This window comes from Ranitomeya variabilis, chromosome 2 (assembly GCF_051348905.1).
Source record: "Ranitomeya variabilis isolate aRanVar5 chromosome 2, aRanVar5.hap1, whole genome shotgun sequence".
Lineage (NCBI taxonomy): Eukaryota > Metazoa > Chordata > Amphibia > Anura > Dendrobatidae > Ranitomeya > Ranitomeya variabilis.
Window position 1 is genome coordinate 326171759 of NC_135233.1, and position 17328 is coordinate 326189086.

Below are 17328 nucleotides of genomic sequence, written 5' to 3' on the forward strand. Positions count from 1 at the left end.
CCTTGTTGAATCTATGCCACGAAGAATTGAGGCAGTTCTGAAGGCAAAAGGGGGTCCAACCCGTTACTAGCATGGTGTACCTAATAAAGTGGCCGGTGAGTGTATATATATATATATACATACATATGTATGTTGTTTGTAATTTTTCAAAAATCTCAATAAAAATTACAGTTTAAAGAAAGAAATTAAATACAGCAAGTCAGAAGAACAGCAGACGTGTTTTAGACAACGTCTTTACTCATTGCTTGAATGATTGGATTTTAATCAATTTTCAAAAAACTATAATTTATTTAAGGATCTCTTTTTGCCGGATTCATATTTTTTTTTTATCTTTTTCATATGCTTGCAAAAATCCATGTAAATGACCTAGGTAGAAAATCATAAATGGAAGTTAAGTTTATTTGCACAAATGAATGCTACAAATTTGCCATACACAAATACACAGATCTGCTTGTTCTGGAAATACACCCTTTTGCTTATGTGATCACTTTAGGTTTGCACCGAGCTTATTCCATCCGTCCTTAGAGTATATTGCATTAAGAAGTTAGTGCTTACTGCATGATTAGCCCAGTCCCAGCAGTGCATCTCACATTACTTTCACATTGACACATATATCGGGGCTTTTCTCATTAACATCTTAAAGGTTATTGATACTTTCCAGTATTTTTTAACCAATGACAGAAACAGATTCAAGTAGGTAAGGTAGAAAACGTTCATATGGAAAGCTTCTAGTGTTACAATACAGACATTAGATTGAATGTGCCCTTAGGCATAAGTGGAATTTATGATTATGAATGGGCATATTACGTTCTACTGATTCTGAAACAGTTTTTTTTTTACTTCTGTGCCCCTCCATTACAAAGTTATGCCCCCTGGTAATAATGGTGTTAATTTTGCCCTTAATTAACAGGGTGTATACCATGGAGCTTCTTGGTGTGTGTGACCATATTTTGATTCGCTATCATCAAAGGAGAAAGGGAAAATTTGCTCCATTATTACCAGGGGTCATAAATTTGGAGGAGAAGGGAACAAATGATAAAGATAAACTGGAGGAGTAGCACCAATTAAATTAAATCAAATTAAAAAAAGAGCATAAGATCCTATTTAACTAATACATTTTGCATCCAATTACTTAAAAACTTGAGATCCTAGTGAATCTGGATTTTTCAGGATTTGATTTGCTTACATCTAGCACAAACGGGGGCTCGCTGGAAGCCTTTTTCTGCATTCAGAAGGCTTATAAGGGGTTAAAATAGAAACTCATCTCTCCTCAGGCAACTCCATACTTTTCACAGTCTAATGACCGTTGAATCAGCTCCTCTTCTACTTTCTCATCCTTCCAGTCACTCCTGGATCTTCTCTCTTGTGACCTCACTGCTGATTATTGCCAAAGCAGACCCATGGGTCATGATGGAGATCAGACTAAGATCATTGATTTCAGTCATGTGATGCATCCCACATGACTGCTTGGGACCTATTCAATGGAAGTGCCAATAGAGACAAGACTGGCAACTGCTGGAGGAAAGGAAAGCTGCAGAGAAGCTAATCTGAGGACTAGGAAGTGGTGGGGCAGGTTTTGGTCACTGAATGAGCTTACACAACTGATTTTCACGGACGATTGATTTTCATGTATAGCACTCATACCTATAGGGCTATGTATATGTCAAGTTTTTGTCATCGGACTGAGTGGACTGCAGAAAAAGTCAAAGACGTGATATTTTCATCTGAGTGTCAGATCAAAATCAGCAATGAAAGTCTATAAGTCAAAATGGTGAAGGTGGAGAATCAGAAAAAAATACGCTGTGTGAATGTGGACTTAAGTGGAATCATCATTCCATTTTCTCTGTTTGCATGATTCCAGCACTTGATGACGGACATTCCTTATAGACCATGCCTTTCATATTAGATGTGTGTTATTGCAAAAAGAAAAAAAGAGCAGAAGAAAAATAAACACTGTATGGCCAAAGGATGACTGACAGTTTAATTGCCCTGCAATGATTAGATATTCAATGTGTTCTCTGGTTAGCCTTGAATTAAAACAAACAGTCTAATTGCACATTTGATTGATATTGGAGTAAATAAAAAAAGTGCCATTTGCTTGGTATAATTTAATGATGCTCTTGTTCGTTTTGAATTAGTTCAGGCTTATTGAATTAGAGTATATGTACCTACTGTAATATTATACCGTACATTATCTTCTCTCATTAAAATAGATGGGTCAGTGTGGGGTTACAGCAATATGCTATTCACCTGAGGAGAGAACAATGACACCCAAGTGAATTCTCACGACATAACACCCCTGATGGATTTTAATATGCATTAAAATGATTTACATTTTAGGACTAGGAAGGTGTATATAATAGTCCAAATTATAGATGAGCAGATCAGACAAAATTAAAATTTGCATGTTTGAGTGAATTTTATTAGGAAATTCTATTTGCAGAGAAGCAAAGGCTCGTTAAAGGGTCGACATAGACTTTTAGGATTGCTACTTCCAATAGGTGGCACTAGAGTTCTAGTCCTCTTCCTCTCTGAAGAGACAATATTTCCCAGAGGAGCATTGCGGCTTTTAGTCTCCTCATCTCGGCATGCTTAACATGTCACTCTCCGCAAGTTAAACGATACTACTTGGATATGATATCTTGCAAATCCTGCTCCTGTGCACTGTTTCCTTGCCATTTTGCTTACCCTGATCTACAATCTTCCAACATTCAGTTATAGTTTAGCAGAAAGTGTTCAATTCCACCGCAGCACAATCAAAGATTAAATGAAACATTACAACATTTCTGCAACAGGAAAGATATATATCTTTGTACCTTGTTAGACAGTAGATAGAAAAATAGTTAGAACTAGCTGAAGAGCCCGGCGTTGGCTGGGCATAGAAAATATCTGTGGTTAGTTATAGCACCTCACTTCTCTTAATTTCTCATCACGCCTCTTATTTTCCCCCTCACATCTCTCATTTTCTCCCTTACACCTCTCATTTTCCCCCTCACTCCTCTTATTTTCCCCCTCACTCCTCTCATTCCCCCCTAGCACTTGTCATTTCGACCTCACATCTGTCATTTTCTGATCACTCCACTATTTTCCCTCAATCCTCTCATTTTGCACTCACACCCATCATTTTCACCTCACACCTCTCATTTTCCCCTCAGTATATGCATGTTTGTCATCTCCCTTATATTTAGTATACACCTGTATGTCATCTCCTGTATATAGTAAATACCTGTATGTCATCTCCCCTGTAAATAGTATATACCTGCTGTATGTCATCTCCTCCTGTATATTGCATATACCTATGTGTCATCTCCTCCTGTATATAGTATATACTTGTATGTCATCTCTTCTGTATAGACTATATACCTGTATGTCATCTCCTTCTATATATAGTATATACCTATATGTCATCTCCTGTATATAGTATATACCTGTATATCATCTCCCCTGTATATAGTATATACCTGCTGTATGTCATCTCCTCCTCTATATACCTATGTGTCATCTCCTCTTTTATATAGTATATACCTGTATGTCATCTCCTCCTGTATATAGTATATACGTGTGTCATCTCCTCCTGTATATAGTATATACCTGTAAGTCATCTCCTCCTGTATATAGTATATACCTGTGTGTCATCTGCTCCTGTATATAGTATATACCTGTGTGTCATCTCCTCCTGTATATAGTATGTACCTGTATGTCATTTCCTCCTGTATATAGTATATACCTGTGTGTCATCTCCTCCTGTATATAGTATATACCTGTAGTCATCTGCTCCTGTATATAGTATATATCTGTGTGTCATCTCCTCCTGTATATAGTATATACGTGTGTCATCTCCCCTGTATATAGTATAAACCTGTGTGTCATCTCCTACTGTATATGGTATATATCTGTCTGTCAACTCCCCTGTATATAGTATGTACCTGTATGTCATCTCCTCCTGTATATAGTATGTACCTGTATGTCATCTCCTCATGTATATAGTATATACCTGTGTGTCATCTCCTCCTGTATATAGTATATACCTGTGTGTCATCTCCCCTGTATATAGTATATACCTGCGTGTCATCTCCCCTGTATATAGTATGTACCTGTATGTCTTGCACATACTCAAAAGGCACCACACATAAAAGTCGCCACGCGCAAAACTCGCCATGCGCAAAACTTGCTGCACACAACTTGCTAACCTAACCTGTCACATGCAACTCAACACACAAAAAGTTGCTGTACGCATGTCGCCACACAAAACTCATCTCACAAAAGTCGCTACATGCATGTCGCCACATGCAACTCAACACACACAACTTGACACACGAAACTCGCCCTAAAACACACACAAGTCTGGTATTATCCTTCAAAACCTTCAATACCTGTATGTCATCTCCCTTATATATTGTATACACCTGTATGTCATCTCCTGTATATAGTATATACCTGTATGTCATCTCCCCTGTATATAGTATATACCTGCTGTGTGTCATCTGCCCTGTATATAGTATATACCTGTATGTCATCTCCTCCTATATATAGTATATACCTGTATGTAATCTTCTCCTGTATATAGTATATACCTGTGTGTCATCTCACCTATATATAGTATATATCTGTGTGTCATCTCCTTCTGTATATAGTATATACCTGTAAGTCATCTCCTCCTGTATATAGTATATACCTGTGTGTCATCTGCTCCTGTATATAGTATATACCTGTGTGTCATCTCCTCATGTATATAGTATGTACCTGTGTGTCATCTCCTCCTGTATATAGTATATACCTATATGTCATCTCCTCCTGTATGTAGTATGTACCTGTATGTCATCTCCTCCTCCATATAGTATATACCTGTGTGTCATCTCTCCTGTATATAGTATATATCTGTGTGTCATCTCCCCTGTATATAGTATATATCTGTGTGTCATCTCCCCTGTATATAGTATGTACCTGTATGTCATCTCCCCTGTATATAGTATATACCAGTGTGTCATCTCCTCCTGTATATAGTATATACCTGTGTGTCATCTCCCCTGTATATAGTATATATGTGTGTGTCATCTCCTCCTCTATATAGTATATACCTGTATGTCATCTCCTCCTGTATATAGTATATACCTGTGTGTCATCTCCCCTGTATATAATATATATTTGTGTGTCATCTCCCCTGTATATAGTATATACCTGTGTGTCATCTCCTCCTGTATATAGTATATATCTGTGTGTCATCTCCTCCTGTATTAGACCTCGTTCACACGTTATTTGCTCAGTATTTTTACCTCAGTATTTGTAAGCTAAATTGGCAGCCTGATAAATCCCCAGCCAACAGGAAGCCCTCCACCTGGCAGTATATATTAGCTCACACATACACATAATAGACAGGTCATGTGACTGACAGCTGCCGTATTTCCTATATGGTACATTTGTTGCTCTGGTAGTTTGTCTGCTTTTTAATCAGATTTTTTTTGAAGGATAATACTAGACTTGTTTGTGTTTTAGGGCGAGTTTCATGTGTCACGTTGTGTGTGTTGAGTTGCATGTGGCTACATGCATGTAGCGACTTTTGTGAGATGAGCTTTGTGTGGTGACATGCGTGTAGCAACTTTTTGTGTGTCGAGTTGCATGTGACAGGTTAGTGTAGCAAATTGTGTGCAGCAAGTTTTGCACATGGCGAGTTTTGCGCGTGGCGAGTTTTATGTGTGGTGCGTTTTGAGTATGTGCAAGTTTTGTGTGAGGTAACTTTTGCATGTGTTGCAACTTTTGTGCATGTGGCAATTTTTCCACGTGTGCAAGTTTTGTGTGTGGCGAGTTTTCCATTAGTTGAGTTTTGCACATGTGGCGAGTTTTGCGTGAGCCTAGTTTTGCATGTGGCGAGTTTTGCGTGACGAGTTTTCAGCGGTGACTTTTGTGTTTCTACTTTTATGTGGCAAGGTTGGTGTATGTGTGGTGAAATGTGTGCTGAGGGTGGTATATGTGTTCAAGCATGTGGTAGTGTGTGGTGCATTTTGTGTGTGTGTTCATATCCCCGTGTGTGGTGAGTATCCCATGTCGGAGCCCCACCTTAGCAACTGTACGGTATGTACTCTTTGGCGCCATCGTTCTCACTCTTTCAGACCCCCTTGTTCACATCTGGCAGCTGTCAATTTGCCTCCAACACTTTTCCTTTCACTTTTTCCCCATTATGTAGATAGGGGCAAAATTGTTTGGTGAATTGGAACGCGCGGGGTTAAAATTTCACCTAACAACATAGCCTATGACGCTCTCAGGGTCCAGACGTGTGACTGTGCAAAATTTTGTGGCTGTAGCTGCGACGATGCAGATGCCAATCCCGGACATACACACATACACACATACACACACACATTCAGCTTTATATATTAGACTAGCTGAAGAGCCCGGCGTTGCCTGGGCATAGTAAATATCTGTGGTTAGTTATAGCACCTCACTTCTCTAATTTTCCCATCACGCCTCTCATTTTCCCCATCACATCTTTCATTTTTTCCCCTCACATCTCTCATTTTCTCCCTCACACCTCTCATTTTCCCCCTCACTCCTGTATTAGACCTCGTTCACACGTTATTTGGTCAGTATTTTTACCTCAGTATTTGTAAGCTAAATTGGCAGCCTGATAAATCCCCAGCCAACAATAAGCTCACCCCCTGGCAGTATATATTAGCTCACACATACACATAATAGACTGGTCATGTGACTGACAGCTGCCGGATTCCTATATAGTACATTTGTTGCTCTTGTAGTTTATCTGCTTTTTAATCAGATTTTTATTTTTGAAGGATAATACCAGACTTGTGTGTGTTTTAGGGCGAGTTTCGTGTGTCAAGTTGTGTGTGTTAAGTTGCGTGTGGCGACATGCATGTAGCGACTTTTGTGAGATGAGTTTTGTGTGGCGACATGCGTGTAGCAACTTTTTGTGTGTCGAGTTGCATGTGACAGGTTAGTGTAGCAAGTTGTGTGCAGCAAGTTTTGCGCATGGCGAGTTTTGCGCGTGGCGAGTTTTATGTGTGGTGCCTTTTGAGTATGTGCAAGTTTTGTGTGAGGCAACTTTTGCATGTGTTGCAACTTTTGTGCATGTGGCAATTTTTCCGCGTGTGCAAGTTTTGCGTGTGGCGAGTTTTCCATGAGGTGAGTTTTGCACATGTGGCGAGTTTTGCATGTGGAGAGTTTTGCGCGTGGCGAGTTTTGTGCGGCGACTTTTGTGTTTCGACTTTTATGTGGCGAGGTTGGTGTATGTGTGGTGAAATGTGCGCTGAGGGTGGTATATGTGTTCGAGCACGTAGTAGTGTTTAGCGCATTTTGTGTGTGTGTTCATATCCCCGTGGTGGTGTGGTGATTATCCCATGTCGGGGCCCCACCTTAGCAACTGTACAGTATATACTCTTTGGCGCCATCGCTCTCATTCTTTAAGTCCCCCTTGTTCACATCTGGCAGCTGTTAATTTGCCTCCAACACTTTTCCTTTCATTTTTTCCCCATTATGTAGATAGGGGCAAAATTGTTTGGTGAATTGGAAAGCGCGGGGTTAAAATTTCACCTCACAACATAGCTTTGACGCTCTCGGGGTCCAGACGTGTGACTGTGCAAAATTTTGTGCCTGTAGCTGCGACGCCTCCAACACTTTTCCTTTCACTTTCTCCCCATTATGTAGATAGGGGCAAAATTGTTTGGTGAATTGGAAAGCGCGGGGTTAAAATTTCATCTCACAACATAGCCTATGACGCTCTCGGGGTCCAGACATGTGACTGTGCAAAATTTTGTGGCTGTAGCTGCGACGGTGCAGATGCCAATCCCGGACATACACACATACACACATACACACATTCAGCTTTATATATTAGATTGAGAGTCCTCAGTGGTTGATACCTTTTAATGGCTAACTGAAAAGATGGTAACAAATTGCAAGCTTTCGAGACTACTCAGGTCTCTTCATCAGGCATGGACTAATACAAAATCTGAAGAATCACATATTTATACACAACACATCACAGAAATAATGCAATATATGGTCCTTTACCTTCTATGTAAATATAGTATTTTTATCCAAGTAAGTTTGGTCCTAGATTTTTATACAGGTAAGTGGGGTAATATTTCAGGAGCGGAGGGGCTCAGGAACTGAAAATTTACAATGCCAGATTCAGGAGTACATTTGCACTTACACCAGGTAAACAATTGCATATTTATGGTGAGTGAGATGAACTCTCTAAAGGCATTGTAAAGGATTAAAAAATAAGACTGCTTTATTTAAAAATCAGCCCTACTCTTGTCTATGGGTGGTTTTTAAAATTACAGCTTAGCTCCACCATACCATACATAACCTATGAACAGGAGTGGCACAATTATTTTGTTAATTAGAATCCTTGTTTAGCTGATTTTAGATAATTATTTTACAATTACATTTGAATATTTCATTCTAAACCAAACAACATCTTAAATATTTTTTAAATCTGGATTGTTTTTTTTTTTTTTTTTAGTGATTGACACATCCAAGAAGTTCTTGGTCTCAAATTCTGGGTGAGGAACCAAAATGTGAGCATTAGTCAATGAGTAAACAAAAATATGAAACAATGTTTTTTTTTTCCTTACATATTATTAAACCTTATGCTTGTATATTACCATACAATGTCTATTTTAGGATAGATTTCATGCAATGATATTGTGGTTCTTTGTCTTTAACAGTAACAAAAATCATTTCGACAACAAATCATCTAAAGCCATGTCTGCCTACATTTTTATATTACTATTCTTTATTTCATTAAGATCAAAGACCCATGAATATTGCAGGCAGAAATAAATAGCATGTGTCTCCTCCCTTCATTTGCCAAGTAATAAACATGAAATACAATTTCTTCAACAGTTTTTTCTGAAAAAAAAATGCAAAAAAAACCTGGTTTATAAGGAGTTAGAAATGTGTACAATGCATTAACCATGTTTGTGAGAATCAGTCCTCAAAGCAGAACATATGGGATACTTTGCTTTTGTTGGTTCTTTTCTTGCTACAAGGCATTGTCAATTAATCCAAGACAGGATAGACATTTGGTATCACAGTTTTGGAGCATGTCATTTTGTGCAATGATTGGGACAAATATTTTAGTAAAAAAAAGACATAATGATTATTGTTCTAAACACTATCATTTTTCTGAACTCTAAAAGGCCAGCAAAATGTTTTAAAAAATCCTCATCACTAGGGTTCATTTTCATAAGTCGCCGACTTTTGGCAAAGTCGGCGTCTCATGAAACCCGACACGATCCCTGTGTGGGGTCGGCCATGCGGTACGCGATCTTGGCGCCAAAGTCGCATTTCGTATGACGCGTTTAGTGCCATTTTTTCAGCCAATGAAGGAGTGTGGGCAGAGTGATGACATAGGGGTTAGGGGCGTGCACGGCTATCATCATTGTATCGCTTGTGCGCAGTAGGGATTTGCAATGTGTAACATGAGATTTTCTATGCTGGGACGGAAGGGAGAGAGAGAGAGAGAGAGAGAGAGAGAGAGAAAAAAAATCCCCATTGACGTGCATAGGGTTTCGTGTTCCGGCCGATCCTCGACTTTTCACAGTAATCGGCCGATTTCGCCCGACTCGACTTTTCAAAAAGTCAGGTTTCGCGAAACATGACTCGACCCTAAAAAAGTCAAAGTCGCTCAACCCTACTCATCACATCTTCAGATCACCTCGACTCAAAATCCCCAGGCCTCTCATGCTTTGATGAGGGTTCTCCGCAAGTCATGGTATTAAGACTCCACGGCATGCGCCTTGTGCGCACATGTGCAGTAAACTCTTGGACTCCATGAATGCCTGAAGTCCTAGCTCAGCATGAGTGGTCCAGGGATTTCAGCGCAAGCAGCTACGTTCCGAAAATGCCATGCAGTCCATATGGGTAACAGTGAAGAGCGGATGGGTTGAAGAAGTGAGCGGTAAGGTGAGCATAAGGGTTCTTTTATTTTTCTACATGTTACATTTAGCACACTCTGGAGTTTTGAGAAATCCCAGAGCATAATAAGGGACAGAGCGTAATATGGGACATTAAATTTGCAGGGAATAACCTCTCAGCCAATCTAATTTCCTGGGATAAACTGCAAAAACAGGTAAATTTAAGTTTTTCTTGATCCACTCATCTCTACTCACTTTTCCATGGCCTTTAGCTGACTCTTTATGTCGTTGCTCTGTCTCCCAGGACCTCTGTATGGGTCTTCAATTCTTTTGGGACGTAGGCAAGTGATATGCCTCATGTGGAGACGACTTGGTCGATGTTAATGACAAGTGTCAAACGTCCCTCTCCTCAACCCCACTATTGGCTGCATGAGGTCAATCATTGCCCTCAGAGGCAGAAGAACAAAAGATCCATGCAGAAGACTTTGGACTGGGTAACTGCTGTGGTGGTGGTGGTGGAGGAAGTGTACAGCGTCAGACGAGACCATAGAAAAAGTAAATATGTTTTTTTTTTACCCTGTTCCTTCCCCTCAGTCTATTATTCTTTGAGGTCTGGAGAGACCTCAGACTATAATAAATGTATTTTTACAAAAATTGGGGCATTTTAGTTTCAGAACAATTTTATTGGGATCAAAACTACCGATTCAAATAAATATGCAGAAATTAATTTCAGGATATTTGTTCATCTCCAGTCATTATGCTGGCCATTAAACAGACAAAACCCAAGACAGAAACAAGATGAACATATGCCATGATGTAAGTATAAATCCACACATAAAACTCTTAATTAAATGTAAAAACCTTAGTAAATACTCAACATGTGCTGGTGGCCTTAGTTCCAAAAAGATAGCAGCTCTGGTTAGTTCTTTGCTCAACCTGGATCCTACATGTATAGAACATTTTGTCTACCATGCTTTTGGCTGTCTTATAGTTTAGTATACTCAGCCATAAGTAAAGAGCAATTAGGGGCAATATGTCAGTTGAGCATTTCGAGAAAATAAATGTTTCCATAATGCTTAAAAGAGGAAACCATGAATTATGCAACATCCCAACATATGTGTATTTTTATGTTTAGTTTAGTAAATATTTAATTTGATTTGACTGTGCAGCCACCATAGAGTCCATAAAACTGCAACAAAGTAAATCCTGGGCTTCTATGGTAATTGTTGAACCATTTGCATCTGAGCAGCAGTAGACAACTCAAGTGAAAAAATATGGAGCAATGTGTAATGGAAGCCAAGATCTGTGCATTGTCTGTGTTCTGTGATGGATCTTTATTAATGTTTCAAGAAAAATGTCTTCATAATGAATTCTTTGTAGACCTTTGTTCATTCCAGTCACTCAGCCATAAAGTAATAATGTAAAGATGAAGGGGGACTTCCACATAGATTTATTTCCCACCAATGAGAACAATTTTCAATGGAAATTAGCTTGTTTTGTTGTATTCAGTCACTGAAATCATAAAGGGAATGTGTCATCAGAAAATGAACCAGTATGGTTCAAGTCAGGTTTCTGTGTTACATGTATTTTTAAAAATGTTTGCCTTTTTTTGAACATCTCATTCCTTAGCAAAAAAAAAATTGTAATCTTGCAATTTTCACATCGGCCACTGGAAGTATTTTAGGCTCATACAACCTATCGTTTCAGGAATAGTTTTCTTCAGGTTGGCACTTTTCATCAAAGGCAGGATTACAATGACAGGCAAAATCTCTATATGCCGCTGATTACTATGATCCAAAAATCACAAAAGGTGAAGTCACAGCTCTCCCGGCTCATCCTCCCTATACCATGACTTTTGCATAGACTCATTTGATATATCAATGTGAAAGCAGGGTCTGAGTCTGATCATGCCACTAATGTACATGTGGATTTCTTGAAACCACAGAAAATTAGAATCTAAACATGCCTCATTGCCCAGTGTGAAAATTGCAAGAATATACATTTTTATTTTTAGTAATGGCTGTGTTATGAGTAAAAATAAACATTGCCAAACAACATTTAAAGCAAAAATCTGACATTTTTTAATAAATTTTCTCGAGTATGGGAAATTTTGCAAATCATATTATTATGGGTTTGTCTTCCTTCCTGTAAAATAGTTGCATATAAGTGGCTTTCAAGCTCTGGATTTTTGCCTGCCTTCTGCATTACAGTAATATCAGAGTCATACACCCCTTGTAAGTACTTTGAGTACGGATTCTATCAGGGTACTTAGTGGCGTACTGCCTCCTGTGCAAAATAGTGAGTTAATGTGTCCTCTGAGCACACATCTGGAATGCACTCTTAACATACGACACTAATCATAAACAGATGTGGGAAAAAGTTTTTGCTCCTTTCCTGGTTTCCTATTCTTTTGCAAGTTTGTCACACTTAAATATTTCAGATCACCAAACAAATTTAAATATTAGAAAAAGATAACATAAGTAATCATAAAATGCAGTCCTTCACCCCCGGAGCTTTTTCCGTTTTTCCGTTTTCGTTTTTCGCTCCCCTCCTTCCCAGAGCCATAACTTTTTTATTTTTCCGTCAATTTGGCCATGTGAGGGCTTATTTTTTGCGGGACGAGTTGTACTTTTGAACGACATCATTGGTTTTACCATGTCGTGTACTAGAAAACGGGAAAAAAATTCCAAGTGCAGTGAAATTGCAAAAAAAGTGCAATCCCACACTTGTTTTTTGCTTGCCTATTTTGCTAGGTTCACTAAATGCTAAAACTGACCTGCCATTATGATTCTCCAGGTCAGTACGAGTTCATAGACACCTAACCTGACTAGGTTATTTTTCACCTAAGTGGTGAAAAAAAATTCCAAACTTTGCAAAAAACAAAACAAAACAAAATTGCGCCATTTTCCGATACTGGTAGCGTCTCCATTTTTCGTGATCTGGGGTCAGGTGAGGGCTTATTGTTTGCGTGCCGAGCTGGCATTTTTCATGATAGCATTTTGGTGCAGATACGTTCTTTTGATCGCCCGTTATTGCATTTTAATGCAATGTCGTGGCGACCAAAAAAACGTAAATCTGGCGTTTCGATTTTTTTCTCATTACGCCGTTTAGCGATCAGGTTAATGCTTTTTTTAATTTATAGATCGGGCGATTCTGAACGCGGCGATACCAAATATGTGTAGGTTGGGGTTTTTTTTATTGATTTATTTTGATTGGGGCGAAAGGGGGGTGATTTAAACTTTTATATTTTTTTTATTTTTTTCACATTTTTTTTTACTTTTTTTTTTTACTTTTGCCATGCTTCTATAGCCTCCATGGGAGGCTAGAAGCAGGCACAACGCGATCGGCTCTGCTATGCAGCAGCGATCATAAGATCGCTGCTACACAGCAGAAATGCCGGTGTGCTGTGAGCGCCGACCACAGGGTGGCGCTCACAGCCACCGGCGATCAGTAACCATAGAGGTCTCCAGGACCTCTATGGTTACAATGTACAAGCATCGCCGACCCCCGATCATGTGACGGGGGTCGGCGATGCGCTCATATCTGGCCGCACGACCGGATGCGGTAGTTAAATGCCGCTGTCTGCGTTTGACAGCGACATTTAACTAGTTAATAGCAGCGGGTGATCGCGATTTCACCCGCCGCTATTGCGCGCACATGTCAGCTGTAAAAAACAGCTGACATGTCGCGACTTTGATGTGCGCTCACCGCCGGAGCGCACATCAAAGCAGGGGACCCGACATCTGACGTACTATAACGTCAGATGTCGGGAAGGGATTAAATGAAGGTCTCTATTATTAAGGGGAAAAGAAATCCAAACCTACAGGGCCCTGTGTGAAAAAGTGATTGTCATGTGACGGGGTGACTCTTTCTCAAATATTTTCTTACCAACAGGTCTTATACTTTCGTACTTACCTGCTCTTTCTCTTTTTGTGTCTTTTCATGAGGGTCTATTGTATCCCCCAGGCTTGGGATACTTATATACCTATCTTACGCCTATTTTCCTTACAGGAAATATTATTGTTTAAAGAGGTTGTATGGTTGAGGTACTTTTTAAGCTTGGGACATTCAAGCTGTATGATAAAGATTGATTTTGTACAGTACGCTATACTCTAGCGCACCCCAGTGCACATAGTGGAGGAGCCTGGTGGGTTCTTATATGGCCTGCCAGTTGTTATTTTTAAGCCTGTTTGGCTTTTTTAATTGTTTTTAAATGTATTTCTTGTTTTGCTTGTTTAATTGTAGTTGAATGAATATGATTCTTATTTATTTATGGTGATCCTTGCCACAGCACACTACTTTTTCCTTCTGTGCTTCTTGGTACTTCCTATAGTGTGTGGCTAGTGATCCCATGTGTTTATGTCATGATCCATTCCAGTTTAGTCCTGTCTGCTCTTTCACCGGGCGGATCATGTCAAGGGTTAACTTTGCTCTGCCTCATTCTGAGCTCAGGTTTGCTATTTAGCTCCCAGGTATCCTGAGGGTGGTGTCAGCTATAGTCCTGCCTTTGGCATGTGAACCTGACTCTGGAAGCCCTTGATTTGTCCTGCTGTGAACTCTGACTTGTCCTGTGTCTATTATCTCCCTCTGTCTGCTCTTTCCCAGCCTTTCTCTGTTTGTCTGTTGATCTGCTTGATTCTCTGGTTCTGACCTCCTGGCTTGGCTATTGACTCCATTTCGGTTTGTCCCTACTGTATCGTATTTTGCCCGTCCTGGTTTACTGATCTCTTGCTACGTCCTGACTATCCATTCTGTCTAAATCCTTTTTGTACTGTCGTGTTATCTCGTGGTCTGACTCAGCTTTTCTGACCACTCTCTCACCACTAGGTGGCATCTGTTCTGCTGCTCAGTGTGTGCAGTCTCGCTTCCCTATCAAGCTCCCCCTGGTGGAGGTTGCACTGAATTGCACTGCAGCTGCATGACATTATAGCTGACCAAACATTTAAAAGGGATTTCTGCTTTTTTTCTCTCTCTACTCTGTTTGCTATGGATTCGCTCCATACCTTGGTGGATCAAATGGACAGTTTGACAGTTATGATACAAGACCTGTTTGTGGAGCAGAGGGCCTTGTCCTCGTCTCATAACCACCTGCAAAGGGAGCATTCTGACACAGTTAAATTGTTGCAGACTGACTGTAAGTACTCTGACACTTTTGATGTCTCTTTGCACTCTCCTGAACCTACAGTAAAGCTCCCAGATACCTTCTCTGGGGAGAGGGAGAGATTTAATACTTTTAAGGAAAGTTGCAAGCTTTTTTTCCTTAGACCCTAATCTTCTGGAGATGAGAGTCAGCAGGTGGGGGTAATCATTTCCTTACTGCGGGAGGGACCTCAGTCATGGGCTTTCTCTTTACCTGCTTCATCGCCTGAACGTGTGTCTGTGGACAGATGCTTTGGGACTGATTTATTACAAACCAGACTGGGTCAGGGTAGCAGAGGACATGATCATAAGCCTCTCCCAGAATGAACTCACTGTTGAACAGTACTGTTCTGAGTTTAGGCGGTGGTCCATTGAGGTGTCTTGGGGTGACTCTGCTGTGAGGTGCCTGTTTGAGAGAGGACTTTCTGATCATCTCAAGGATGCACTGGCCCTTCATACGCCACCCAGTTCCCTGGTGGAGGCCATGACACAGGCCATTCGTATGGACTGGAGGTTATGGGAGAGAAGAATTATCCAGCGTGAGATTCCTGTTTTGTCTGCCGAGTCTGAGGTGATGTCATTCAAGGAGACTATGGAAGTTGGTGCCACTAATTTCAAGGAGAAGGAGAGGAGACGGCGACGTGATGGGAAATTATGTTTTTATTGTGGAGATCCGGGACATTGGAAGAATGACTGCCCCTCTTGTCCATCAAGTAACAAGCTGCCGAGTCTGGGTGATGATCTAGGAGGTCATCCAGACTCTCAGGTACCATTTTCGTAATTTCAAAAAGTTTTGTTAGAGGTGGAACTGTGTTATGGAGGTGGTTTTGCATCCGCTTCAGCATTTGTGGACTGTGGATCTTCCATAACTTCATTGACTCTAGTCTGGTGTCCAAATTAAAGTTAGGGACAGTTAGGCTAGAGACTCCCATTCATATCGCTGCCATTGATAAGACATCAGTGGCTCAAAATGTCCTTAAATTTGTCTCTGAGGAGTTCCTCCTCAAGGTGGGTTCCTTGCACCAGGAACAAATTTCATGTTATGCTATGAATAATCTTCCTGCGGGACTGGTGTTGGGGTTCCCCTGGTTGCAGAGGCATAATCCTGTTATAGACTGGGATCTCATGATATTGTTAAATGGGGTCCTAATTGTTCCAATGGTTGTCTTTCTGCTGTGTTTGTGTCCACCATTAGTCTGGAGGGTATTCTAGAGTACCTAAAGGACTTTGGGGATGTGTTCTCTGAAAAACAGGCTGAGGTCTTACAATCCCATCGTCCTTATGATTGTACCATCAATCTTATTCCGGGTTCTAAATTGCCCAAAGCCCGTTTGTACAATCTTTTTGGCCTGGAACGTACTGCCATGAAAAACTATATCTCTAATAGTCTACGCAAAGGTCACATCCGTCCCTCTGTCTCACCTGTGGCCGCGGGATTTTTTTTGTCCAGAAGAAAGATGGTGGTTTACGCCCATGCCTCGATTTTCGGGAACAAAATAAAATTACGGTGAGAAATACCTACCCTCTCCCACTTATTCCTGATCTCTTTAACCAATTGTCTGGGGCTAAGTGGTTTTCCTAACTGGATCTTAGGGGAGCATATAACCTTCTTCATATTCAGGAAGGTAATGAGTGGAAAATGACATTTCTCACCTCCGAGGGTTTGTTTGAAAATTTGGTCATGCGTTCGGTCTCACTAACGCGCCTGCGGTGTTTAAGAACTTCATGAATGATGTATTTTCTGATGTTATCAGGCGCTTTATGGTTGTATACCTGGATGATATCCTTGTTTTCTCACCTGACAAGGAATCCCACAGTGGTCATTTACGTGCTGTTCTTCACAGGTTATGGGGGAAATTTTCTGTTTGCTAAACCCAAGAAATGTTTGTTTTGTGTCCAGGAGCTTTCTTTTCTGGGGATCACCCTTTCTGCAAATGGGTATCGGATGGATCCTGGAAAGGTACAGGCCATTGATGATTGGGTGCAACCCAGAGACCTCAAGGGGTTGCAGTGTTTTCTGGGTTTCGCCAATTATTATCGGAAATTCATTAAGGGCTTTTCTCAGGTAGTCAAGCCACTCACCAATCTAACTCGCAAAGGGGCTGATCTCAAAGTTTGGTCATCCTTGGCAGTTGAAGCATTTATTACATTAAAAAAGTGTTTTATGTCTGCTCCTGTATTAGTTCAGTCCGATCCATCTGAACCATTCATTGTAGAGGTGGACGCATCAGAGGTGGGAGTAGGGGTGGTGTTGTCTCAGGGACGTGTTACTTTGACCAATTTAAGACCATGTGCCTTTTTCTCCCGGAAGTTT

General features: G+C 40.4%; 1 long non-coding RNA gene across 1 annotated transcript in view; it reads left to right on the forward strand.

Moving 5' to 3' along the window:
- Window positions 1-8307: 8307 nt before the first annotated feature.
- Window positions 8308-17328, forward strand: part of LOC143809381 (uncharacterized) — a 238444-nt gene continuing 229423 nt past the window's right edge. The window contains exon 1 of the long non-coding RNA XR_013222252.1: window positions 8308-8519. This is a non-coding gene — a long non-coding RNA (uncharacterized LOC143809381). The remainder of the gene's footprint in view (window positions 8520-17328) is intronic.